General features: G+C 45.3%; 2 non-coding genes across 2 annotated transcripts; both read right to left on the bottom strand.

The window, feature by feature from the left end:
* Window positions 1-996: 996 nt before the first annotated feature.
* On the bottom strand, window positions 997-1,068 carry TRNAH-GUG (transfer RNA histidin (anticodon GUG)). Its single transcript has one exon. It is a non-coding gene; the product is annotated as a tRNA-His (tRNA).
* Window positions 1,069-10,974: 9,906 nt separating this feature from the next.
* Window positions 10,975-11,046, bottom strand: TRNAH-GUG (transfer RNA histidin (anticodon GUG)). The gene has a single exon. It is a non-coding gene; the product is annotated as a tRNA-His (tRNA).
* Between the last annotated feature and the right edge of the window lie 952 nt (window positions 11,047-11,998).

The following is an 11,998-nucleotide window of genomic DNA, read 5'->3' as shown; positions in this document are numbered from 1 at the left end:
GCATACAGCCAGGCATCAACACTCTGTTAGACAGGTTCACAGTCACGCACAGGTAGGTGAGCAGATAGATAAGCAGGCACACAGGCAGAAAGATGGATGGACAGATGAATGGATCAATGGATGGACGGACCTCTCTGTTAAACATGAGTCAAATGTAGGGATGGGCGTAACCAGTGTAACTCACTGCAGTGTAATTACGCGAAATTACAGCAACATTATGCGAGGTTGTACAGAATTACACAAGGCTATTTTCCTGGTGCAAAATACATGCTCAGATCCGAAAGGAACCTGATATACACTTTGCGCAAGAAAATCGCTCTAAATGCAACAGAACTGGCACAACAGCCGCTGCTCGCGCTCTTTTCCTCCGCTCTTGGGTAGATGTCTTTCCCCACATTACTCCAAATTCCACAAAGGAGCGTAATTGTGTAATTCACGATTCGACCACGACTAATAAACTTGGCTTAAGTTTTAAAACTTTCCCTCTAGCTGCCCGGTGATCCGTCGGGTGCGGGATGATGAAGCCAAACGCTGATTGGGTGAGCGCGCCGCTCAGTGTCCTTCTCCGTCGCCTCTTTCTTTCAGACCCTTGGGAGCTCAGTCTTACTTTCTATACAAATATATATTTTTAGACCTTTTTTCTTCGCGGCCTGAATTGCTGCAAAAACTGATATTTGACTAGCAGGATCCCTTTCAACATTGAAAGCTACTCCGCGTCAGTACAGGAGCCTCGGAGCTGCAGGTACAGGAGACACAGACATCCATCCCTCTTGCTGACCGGGTCCCGTGAAACCAAACTGTAGCTCATACTTTTCACATCAGCACCGCCACAAACGTAAAAGCGCAGAAAGGTGAAATAAATAATAACATTGTTAACGCGTTCTTCAAAGACATTTAATTTCACCGTTGAAATTAGGTTCAAGCTCTTAACTCATGTAAATATTAAGAAGTGAGAATAAAAACGCTGCCTGACTGCCGTGACATTGCCACCCTCAATGCCGTGACTCGGATTCGAACCGAGGTTGCTGCGGCCACAACGCAGAGTACTAACCACTATACGATCACAGCGAGCTACTTGGGCTCTGAAAAGACTACCCTGGTGTGGCTCTGATAGGCTTAAAAAAGGTCAAAGTGTCCGTGGAGTGGATAGATTTAGCGTTTGTTTAAAACCAATTTTTTCAAGTTAGATCAGGGTCTTTTCTTTGAGTAGCAGATCACAGCAAATATTTACCTCTCTGCTTCCAGTGACAAGACTCCCCATAAACCAAGAAGCCCAGACTTCTTAACAAGATCCACCACTCTGCCCTGCAAGTCTCAAGTGTTCTATGAGTGCTGGGGTCGGGGAAGTGAACACTGCAAAAACTTAATCCACGGCCGACCAAACTCCTCCAGGCCAGGAGGGGCTCGGAACAGGCCCCCACATATTGTTGTTTTTTTCTTTTCTGGGTGTCTCTTCAGACACATTCAGCTGCTTGGTGCATACTGCTTTAGAGTTGCATTGTGTGGAATGAAGTGGCGTAAACTTGACTAGCAAACAATGGAGTGGTGATGAATGGAGGGTCATAGAAGGGAGTAGATTGAAGTGCAAAGAGTAGAGTGACGTAATGTGTCATAGAATACAGTGGAATATAATGAAGTGGTGTGCCTTGGCATGGCGTTGAATAGCATTGTGAGGAATGGAGTGGCATAGAGCAGAGTGGGGTAGAGAGGAGTGAGGTTGCATAGAATGGCATAGAGTAGCATAGAGTAAAGTAGTGTGGTGTAGAGTGGCATAGTGTGGTGTAGAGTGAAGTGGCATGGAATGGCATAGAGTCACAGAACAGTGTGTCATGGAGAGGGGTGGCAAAGAATTAGGAGGAGTGGAGTCGGACTGCATGAAGTAGAGTGTTGTGGAGTTGAGTAGCATAAAGTGGCGTTGCATGGAGTGACACTGTGGTGTAGAGAGGAGCAGAGAAAAAAGTGGCATAGAGTAGAAAGGCCTACAGGAGAGTAGTGTAGAGTGGCACAGCATAGAGTAGTGTGCAGTAGAGTGGCATAGAGTAGAGCGCATGTAGTGCCATTGAGTGATATTGTGTGAGATGGAGTGGAGTGGAGTACAGTGAAGTGGCATGGAATGAAGTAGTATAGAGTAGAGTGGGAGAGAGTAAAGTGGAGTGGCATAGAGTGAACTAGAGTAGAGCGTAGTGGGATAGAGTGGAGTAGCATGGAGTGGAATGGAGAGGCACAGAGTAGGGTAGAGTGCAAAAGTGTGGAATGGCATGGAGTTGAGTGGAGTGGCATAGAGTAGAGTGGCATTCTGTGGGGTGGATTAGAGTGGCATGGAGTGGCAAACAGTAGAGTGGAATAGAGCTTAGTGGTGGAGAGTACAGTGGCTTAGAGTGGAGTATAGTAGCATGGAGTAGAGTAGCGTAGAGTAGAGAGGGGTGCAACGGAGTAGAGTGGCATAGAGTTGAGTGGTGTACAGTGGCGTAGAGTAGAATGGGATAAAATAAAGTGGCGTACAGTAGACTGGAGTAGAGTAGCATAGAGTGGAGAGGCATAGAGTGGAGAGGAGTAAAGTAGAGTGGAATTGTATAGAGTAGAGTTCAGTTGAGTATTCTAGAGTGATGTAGAGCAGAGTGGCATAGAGTCACATAAAGTGGCATTTATGAAGTAGGGTGGCGTAGAGAGGAATGAAGGGAAGTGGCATAGAGTAGAGTGGAGTGGAGTGGAGTAGAGGGGCATAGCAGAGAGTGACAGGGTGGAGTGGCATAGAATGGAGTAGCATAAAGTGGAGTGAAGTGGCGTATAGTGGAGTGGCATAGATTAGAGTGGCATAGAGTGGAGTGATAGAGTGGAACAATGTAGATTAGAGTGGAGTAGAACTGAGTAGAGTGGAGTGGTATAGAGTTGCACAGTGTAGAGTGCAGTGGCACTGAGGGGAGTAGAGTATAGTCATGCAGAGGAATACAGTGTGAGAAAGTAACTAAAGTGTCAATAGAGACGGCGTTTAGGGTGAAAAATAAGCTGTATGCTTGTCATGAATGTTGGAAAGCACATTGCACATCCAAGAATGATAAGAAAACACTTTTAAAATATAAAAAATAGCGTACTGTAGAAAGACGAAAAGAACACATGTACTTGGTCCATCCTCCATGGAGGAATGAACACAAGAAAGGAAGATTCAGTCTATGGGAGCTAAGCAATCGAAATATTGCAAATGTGAGTGACATAGAAAACAATTAATGGTAAGTAAGCTATGGGCGTGTGGTAAGCCCACTGAATTCTAAACAATATGTCTCACAGCACATTCACTGTGTACGCAAGACATAAATAGGTGTGACTAAGAGAATTCTGAGATTTAGAGCTTGACAGCAATTCACAACCCAACCAAATTGAGCCCTATATAATAATTTACAACAGAGCCAAAGTACACCTTTTATACCCCCAATGGTGGAGGTAAGATATTCAGCAGACACGTGGTCTCCCAGTGCTAAAGGATTTTGGCTAGATATGAAGTGGGCGAAGTGCCCTGAAAACATTATAAAAGTAGGACACGTGCTATAAGCAGACATCACTTCCTTGGCAAGGCAGAAGAAAGGGCACTTCAGAGGGAAGAAATGAGAGGGCTGAGGAACAGACAGATAGCTCCCCTATGGGCAGAGGTGGCGGGAGCATGGAACACTCCTGACATGACTATGATGACGATGCAGATGGGCCTCTTAACTTGCGGAGTTAGGAGTACGACAAACACACCTCTCCTAGACCTCCCTGGAAGATCATACACTGGGGAGGGTTCCCCTGGGTCCCTTCCCCCCCCCCCGGCTGGGCCCCATACAGCTGTAGACACACTCACACGATGCGTAGTTAGGTCTCGGTTTCTGGGCAAGTTGTTTGGCTTGCTAGTTATTTGTTGTAATAAGAGATGATGAGTACCTGACGTGCCAGAGCTGGAAATGGTGGGAACCGACCACCCTGCTCCATGGGCATACAGCACTGAACCGGAGACCCACAGGAGGCCCACACTACAGATCACAAGCCTGCTTACAGATTTATGCAAGGAACAGCCCTCAGCGTGGTGGTAACATAATATAATAGCAGTAATGGGTAACTGTTCAAAAGTTGTCATGGAAAGGAGATTCATACAGCTCTGCAACCTGTTACAATCCTGTGAATAATATGTACCATCTGAAATACCAATAAATAAAAAAAATAAAAAATCTACTGCACAACTTAGGGTAAGGCTGGTGTTGTAGTGGTAGATCTGAGGCCCTAGGAGAGCTGGAGACCCCACAGAGCTACAGCCGCTCAGAAGTCCACTTAGGCTTCATCAGGGACCCGTTTTGTGACTTGAAAACCCATTAATGCAACAATAAAGGGGTGAAGTAAATGTCATCAACATTGCATAAACTGGTGTTCTTTGCAGTTTTTTAAATAAATAACAGCGCCTGGAAGCCCTTCTGACTGTGAAGGTTTGTTTAACAAATAGTGTTGTAACAACATAAAAGAGGGGGGAACAGTAAGACAGTTGCACAGATAGAAGGACGGATAGAAGGTTAAACAGATCGTCATAAATAAGCCACATGCACCGATGCATCTGTACAGGTTTGTAGACAGAAAGGCAGGTATGTAGCTGTTAGTAAATCATAGATGAGATATAATCAGCTTCACAGAAACCGCTGTAAATCACACGCGCCTGCTTTAGAAAGAACCACGCCACAAAGACCTTGGTAGTCAGCATGTAGGCTTTAAAGTGTTAACATAAACAGAGATGGGCAGAAATAGGCAGTAAGGCAGATACCCAGATTGAAATAGAAAGTAAATAGAAAGCACATGTAGTAATAGACGTGGACCGATAAGTATATAGAGAAGCAGCTGTTGGTACGAAAATGGGATCACATATGATCAACTTTGTGTGGACTGTCAGGATTTGAAAACGGTTGCTTCATACCAAAAAAAACCATAGCGCCAAGATGTCCTCCTCAATATCCCTATGAGCGTTATAGTGTTAACAAAGCATACAGCCAGGCATCAACACTCTGTTAGACAGGTTCACAGTCACGCACAGGTAGGTGAGCAGATAGATAAGCAGGCACACAGGCAGAAATATGGATGGACAGATGAATGGATCAATGGATGGACGGACCTCTCTGTTAAACATGAGTCAAATGTAGGGATGGGCGTAACCAGTGTAACTCACTGCAGTGTAATTACGCGAAATTACAGCAACATTATGCGAGGTTGTACAGAATTACACAAGGCTATTTTCCTGGTGCAAAATACACGCTCAGATCCGAAAGGAACCTGATATACACTTTGCACAAGAAAATCGCTCTAAATGCAACAGAACTGGCACAACAGCCGCTGCGCGCGCTCTTTTCCTCCGCTCTTGGGTAGATGTCTTTCCCCACATTACTCCAAATTCCACAAAGGAGCGTAATTGTGTAATTCACGATTCGACCACGACTAATAAACTTGGCTTAAGTTTTAAAACTTTCCCTCTAGCTGCCCGGTGATCCGTCAGGTGCGGGATGATGAAGCCAAACGCTGATTGGGTGAGCGCACCTCTCAGTGTCCTTCTCCGTCGCCTCTTTCTTTCAGACCCTTGGGAGCTCAGTCTTACTTTCTATACAAATATATATTTTTAGACCTTTTTTCTTCGCGGCCTGAATTGCTGCAAAAACTGATATTTGACTAGCAGGATCCCTTTCAACATTGAAAGCTACTCCGCAGCAGTACAGGAGCCTCGGCGCTGCAGGTACAGGAGACACAGACATCCATCCCTCTTGCTGACCGGGTCCCGTGAAACCAAACTGTAGCTCATACTTTTCACATCAGCACCGCCACAAACGTAAAAGCGCAGAAAGGTGAAATAAATAATAACATTGTTAACGCGTTCTTCAAAGACATTTAATTTCACCGTTGAAATTAGGTTCAAGCTCTTAACTCATGTAAATATTAAGAAGTGAGAATAAAAATGCTGCCCAACTGCCATGACATTGCCACCCGCAATGCCGTGACTCGGATTCGAACCGAGGTTGCTGCGGCCACAACGCAGAGTACTAATCATTATACGATCACGGCGAGCTACTTGGGCTCTGAAAAGACTACTCTGGTGTGGCTCTGATAGGCTTAAAAAAGGTCACAGTGTCTGTGGAGTGGATAGATTTAGCGTTTGTTTAAAACCCATCTTTTCAAGTTAGATCAGGGTCTTTTCTTTGAGTAGCAGATCACAGCAAATATTTACCTCTCTGCTTCCAGTGACAAGACTCCCCATAAACCAAGAAGCCCAGACTTCTTAACAAGATCCACCACTCTGCCCTGCAAGTCTCAAGTGTTCTATGAGCGCTGGGGTCGGGGAAGTGAACACTGCAAAAACTTAATCCACGGCCGACCAAACTCCTCCAGGCCAGGAGGGGCTCGGAAGAGGCCCCCACAAATTGTTGTTTTTTTCTTTTCTGGGTGTCTCTTCAGACACATTCAGCTGCTTGGTGCATACTGCTTTAGAGTTGCATTGTGTGGAATGAAGTGGCGTAAACTTGACTAGCAAACAATGGAGTGCTGATGAATGGAGGGTCATAGAAGGGAGTAGATTGAAGTGCAAAGAGTAGAGTGACGTAATGTGTCATAGAATACAGTGGAATATAATGAAGTGGTGTGCCTTGGCATGGCGTTGAATAGCATTGTGAGCAATGGAGTGGCATAGAGCAGAGTGGGGTAGAGAGGAGTGAGGTTGCATAGAATGGCATAGAGTAAAGTAGTGTGGTGTAGAGTGGCATAGTGTGGTGTAGAGTGAATTGGCATGGAATGGCATAGAGTCAGAGAACAGTGTGTCATGGAGAGGGGTGGCAAAGAATTAGGAGGAGTGGAGTCGGACTGCATGAAGTAGAGTGTTGTGGAGTTGAGTAGCATACAGTTGCGTTGCATGGAGTGACACTGTAGTGTACAGAGGAGCAGAGAAAAAAGTGGCATAGAGTAGAAAGGCCTACAGGAGAGTAGTGTAGAGTGGCACAGCATAGAGTAGTGTGCAGTAGAGTGGCATAGAGTAGAGCGCATGTAGTGCCATTGAGTGATACTGTGTGAGATGGAGTGGAGTGGAGTACAGTGAAGTGGCATGGAATGAAGTAGTATAGAGTAGAGTGGGGGAGAGTAAAGTGGAGTGGCATAGAGTGAACTAGAGTAGAGCGTAGTGGCATAGAGTGGAGTGGCATGGAGTGGAATGGAGAGGCACAGAGTAGGGTAGAGTGCAAAAGTGTGGAATGGCATGGAGTTGAGTGGAGTGGCATAGAGTAGAGTGGCATTCTGTGGGGTGGATTAGAGTGGCATGGAGTGGCATACAGTAGAGTGGAATAGAGCTTAGTGGTGGAGAGTACAGTGGCTTAGAGTGGAGTATAGTAGCATGGAGTAGAGTAGCGTAGAGTAGAGAGGGGTGCAACGGAGTAGAGTGGCATAGAGTTGAGTGGTGTACAGTGGCGTAGAGTAGAATGGGATAAAATAAAGTGGCGTACAGTAGACTGGAGTAGAGTAGCATAGAGTGGAGAGGCATAGAGTGGAGAGGAGTAAAGTAGAGTGGAATTGTATAGAGTAGAGTTCAGTTGAGTATTCTAGAGTGATGTAGAGCAGAGTGGCATAGAGTCACATAAAGTGGCATTCTATGAAGTAGGGTGGCGTAGAGAGGAATGAAGGGAAGTGGCATAGAGTAGAGTGGAGTGGAGTGGAGTAGAGGGGCATAGCAGAGAGTGACAGGGTGGAGTGGCATAGAATGGAGTAGCATAAAGTGGAGTGAAGTGGCGTATAGTGGAGTGGCATAGATTAGAGTGGCATAGAGTGGAGTGATAGAGTGGAACAATGTAGATTAGAGTGGAGTAGAACTGAGTAGAGTGGAGTGGTATAGAGTTGCACAGTGTAGAGTACAGTGGCACTGAGGGGAGTAGAGTATAGTCATGCAGAGGAATACAGTGTGAGAAAGTAACTAAAGTGTCAATAGAGACGGCGTTTAGGGTGAAAAATAAGCTGTATGCTTGTCATGAATGTTGGAAAGCACATTGCACATCCAAGAATGATACGAAAACACTTTTAAAATATAAAAAATAGCGTACTGTAGAAAGACGAAAAGAACACATGTACTTGGTCCATCCTCCATGGAGGAATGAACACAAGAAAGGAAGATTCAGTCTATGGAAGCTAAGCAATCGAAATATTGCAAATGTGAGTGACATAGAAAACAATTAATGGTAAGTAAGCTATGGGCGTGTGGTAAGCCCACTGACTTCTAAACAATATGTCTCACAGCACATTCACTGTGTACGCAAGACATAAAAAGGTGTGACTAAGAGAATTCTGAGATTTAGAGCTTGACAGCAATTCACAACCCAACCAAATTGAGCCCTATATAATAATTTACAACAGAGCCAAAGTACACCTTTTATACCCCCAATGGTGGAGGTAAGATATTCAGCAGACACGTGGTCTCCCAGTGCTAAAGGATTTTGGCTAGATATGAAGTGGGCGAAGTGCCCTGAAAACATTATAAAAGTAGGACACGTGCTATAAGCAGACATCACTTCCTTGGCAAGGCAGAAGAAAGGGCACTTCAGAGGGAAGAAATGAGAGGGCTGAGGAACAGACAGATAGCTCCCCTATGGGCAGAGGTGGCGGGAGCATGGACCACTCCTGACATGACTATGATGACGATGCAGATGGGCCTCTTAACTTGCGGAGTTAGGAGCACGACAAACTCACCTCTCCTAGACCTCCCTGGAAGATCATACACTGGGGAGGGTTCCCCTGGGTCCCTTACCCCCCCCGGCTGGGCCCCATACAGCTGTAGACACACTCACACGATGCGTAGTTAGGTCTCGTTTCTGGGCAAGTTGTTTGGCTTGCTTGTTATTTGTTGTAATAAGAGATGATGAGTACCTGATGTGCCAGAGCTGGAAATGGTGGCAACCGACCACCCTGCTCCATGGGCATACAGCGCTGAACCGGAGACCCACAGGAGGCCCACACCACAGATCACAAGCCTGCTTACAGATTTATGCAAGGAACAGCCCTCAGCGTGGTGGTAACATAATATAATAGCAGTAATGGGTAACTGTTCAAAAGTTGTCATGGAAAGGAGATTCATACAGCTCTGCAACCTGTTACAATCCTGTGAATAATATGTACCATCTGAAATACCAATAAATAAAATAAATAAAAAATCTGCTGCACAACTTAGGGTAAGGCTGGTGTTGTAGTGGTAGATCTGAGGCCCTAGGAGAGCTGGAGACCCCACAGAGCTACAGCAGCTCAGAAGTCCACTTAGGCTTCATCAGGGACCCGTTTTGTGACTTGAAAACCCATTAATGCAACAATAAAGGGGTGCAGTAAATGTCATCAACATTGCATAAACTGGTGTTCTTTGCAGTTTTTTTTTATAAATAACAGCGCCTGGAAGCCCTTCTGACTGTGAAGGTTTGTTTAACAAATTGTGTTGGAACAACCTAAAAGAGGGGGAACTGTAAGACAGTTGCACAGATAGAAGGATGGATAGAAGGTTAAACAGATCGTCATAAATAAGCCACATGCACCGATGCATCTGTACAGGTTTGTAGACAGAAAGGCAGGTATGTAGCTGTTAGTAAATCATGGATGAGATATAATCAGCTTCACAGAAACCGCTGTAAATCACACGCGCCTGCTTTAGAAATAACCACGCCACAAAGACATTGGTAGTCAGCATGTAGGCTTTAAATTGTTAACATAAACAGAGATGGGCAGAAATAGGCAGTAAGGCAGATACCCAGATTGAAATAGAAAGTAAATAGAAAGCACATGTAGTAATAGACGTGGACCGATAAGTATATAGAGAAGCAGCTGTTGGTACGAAAATGGGATCACATATGATCAACTTTGTGTGGACTGTCAGGATTTGAAAACGGTTGCTTCATACCAAAAAAAAACATAGCGCCAAGATGTCCTCCTCAATGTCCCTATGAGCGTTATAGTGTTAACAAAGCATACAACCAGGCATCAACACTCTGTTAGACAGGTTCACAGTCACGCACAGGTAGGTGAGCAGATAGATAAGCAGGCACACTGACAAAAAGATGGATGGACAGATGAATGGATCAATAGATGGACGGACCTCTCTGTTAAACATGAGTCAAATGTAGGGATGGGCGTAACCAGTGTAACTCACTGCAGTGTAATTACGCGAAATTACAGCAACATTATGCGAGGTGGTACAGAATTACACAAGGCTATTTTCCTGGTGCAAAATACACGCTCAGATCCGAAAGGAACCTGATATACACTTTGCACAAGAAAATAGCTCTAAATGCAACAGAACTGGCACAACAGCCGCTGCTCGCGCTCTTTTCCTCCGCTCTTGGGTAGATGTCTTTCCCCACATTACTCCAAATTCCACAAAGGAGCGTAATTGTGTAATTCACGATTCGACCACGACTAATAAACTTGGCTTAAGTTTTAAAACTTTCCGTCTAGCTGCCCGGTGATCCGTCGGGTGCGGGATGATGAAGCCAAACGCTGATTGGGTGAGCGCGCCTCTCAGTGTCCTTCTCCGTCGCCTCTTTCGTTCAGACCCTTGGGAGCTCAGTCTTACTTTCTATACAAATATTTATTTTTAGACCTTTTTTCTTCGCGGCCTGAATTGCTGCAAAAACTGATATTTGACTAGCAGGATCCCTTTCAACATTGAAAGCTACTCCGCGTCAGTACAGGAGCCTCGGCGCTGCAGGTACAGGAGACACAGACATCCATCCCTCTTGCTGACCGGGTCCCGTGAAACCAAACTGTAGCTCATACTTTTCACATCAGGACCGCCACAAACTTAAAAGCGCAGAAAGGTGAAATAAATAATAACATTGTTAACGCGTTCTTCAAAGACATTTAATTTCACCGTTGAAATTAGGTTCAAGCTCTTAACTCATGTAAATATTAAGAAGTGAGAATAAAAATGCTGCCCAACTGCCGTGACATTGACACCCGCAATGCCGTGACTCGGATTCGAACCGAGGTTGCTGCGGCCACAACGCAGAGTACTAACCACTATACGATCACGGCGAGCTACTTGGGCTCTGAAAAGACTACTCTGGTGTGGCTCTGATAGGCTGAAAAAAGGTCACAGTGTCCGTGGAGTGGATAGATTTAGCGTTTGTTTAAAACCCATCTTTTCAAGTTAGATCAGGGTCTTTTCTTTGAGTAGCAGATCACAGCAAATATTTACCTCTCTGCTTCCAGTGACAAGACTCCCCATAAACCAAGAAGCTCAGACTTCTTAACAAGATCCACCACTCTGCCCTGCAAGTCTCAAGTGTTCTATGAGTGCTGGGGTCGGGGAAGTGAACACTGCAAAAACTTAATCCACGGCTGACCAAACTCCTCCAGGCCAGGAGGGGCTCGGAACAGGCCCCCACATATTGTTGTTTTTTTCTTTTCTGGGTGTCTCTTCAGACACATTCAGCTGCTTGGTGCATACTGCTTTAGAGTTGCATTGTGTGGAATGAAGTGGCATAAACTTGACTAGCAAACAATGGAGTGGTGATGAATGGAGGGTCATAGAAGGGAGTAGATTGAAGTGCAAAGAGTAGAGTGACGTAATGTGTCACAGAATACAGTGGAATATAATGAAGTGGTGTGCCTTGGCATGGCGTTGAATAGCATTGTGAGGAATGGAGTGGCATAGAGCAGAGTGGGGTAGAGAGGAGTGAGGTTGCATAGAATGGCATAGAGTAGCATAGTGTAAAGTAGTGTGGTGTAGAGTGGCATAGTGTGGTGTAGAGTGAAGTGGCATGGAATGGCATAGAGTCAGAGAACAGTGTGTCATGGAGAGGGGTGGCAAAGAATTAGGAGGAGTGGAGTCGGACTGCATGAAATAGAGTGTTGTGGAGTTGAGTAGCATACAGTCGCGTTGCATGGAGTGACACTGTGGTGTAGAGAGGAGCAGAGTAAAAAGTGGCATAGAGTAGAAAGGCCTACAGGAGAGTAGTGTAGAGTGGCACAGCATAGAGTAGTG

This window comes from Pleurodeles waltl, chromosome 12 (genome assembly GCF_031143425.1).
Source record: "Pleurodeles waltl isolate 20211129_DDA chromosome 12, aPleWal1.hap1.20221129, whole genome shotgun sequence".
In the NCBI taxonomy this organism is placed as follows: domain Eukaryota; kingdom Metazoa; phylum Chordata; class Amphibia; order Caudata; family Salamandridae; genus Pleurodeles; species Pleurodeles waltl.
This window is presented reverse-complemented; position numbering and strand designations above follow the sequence as displayed.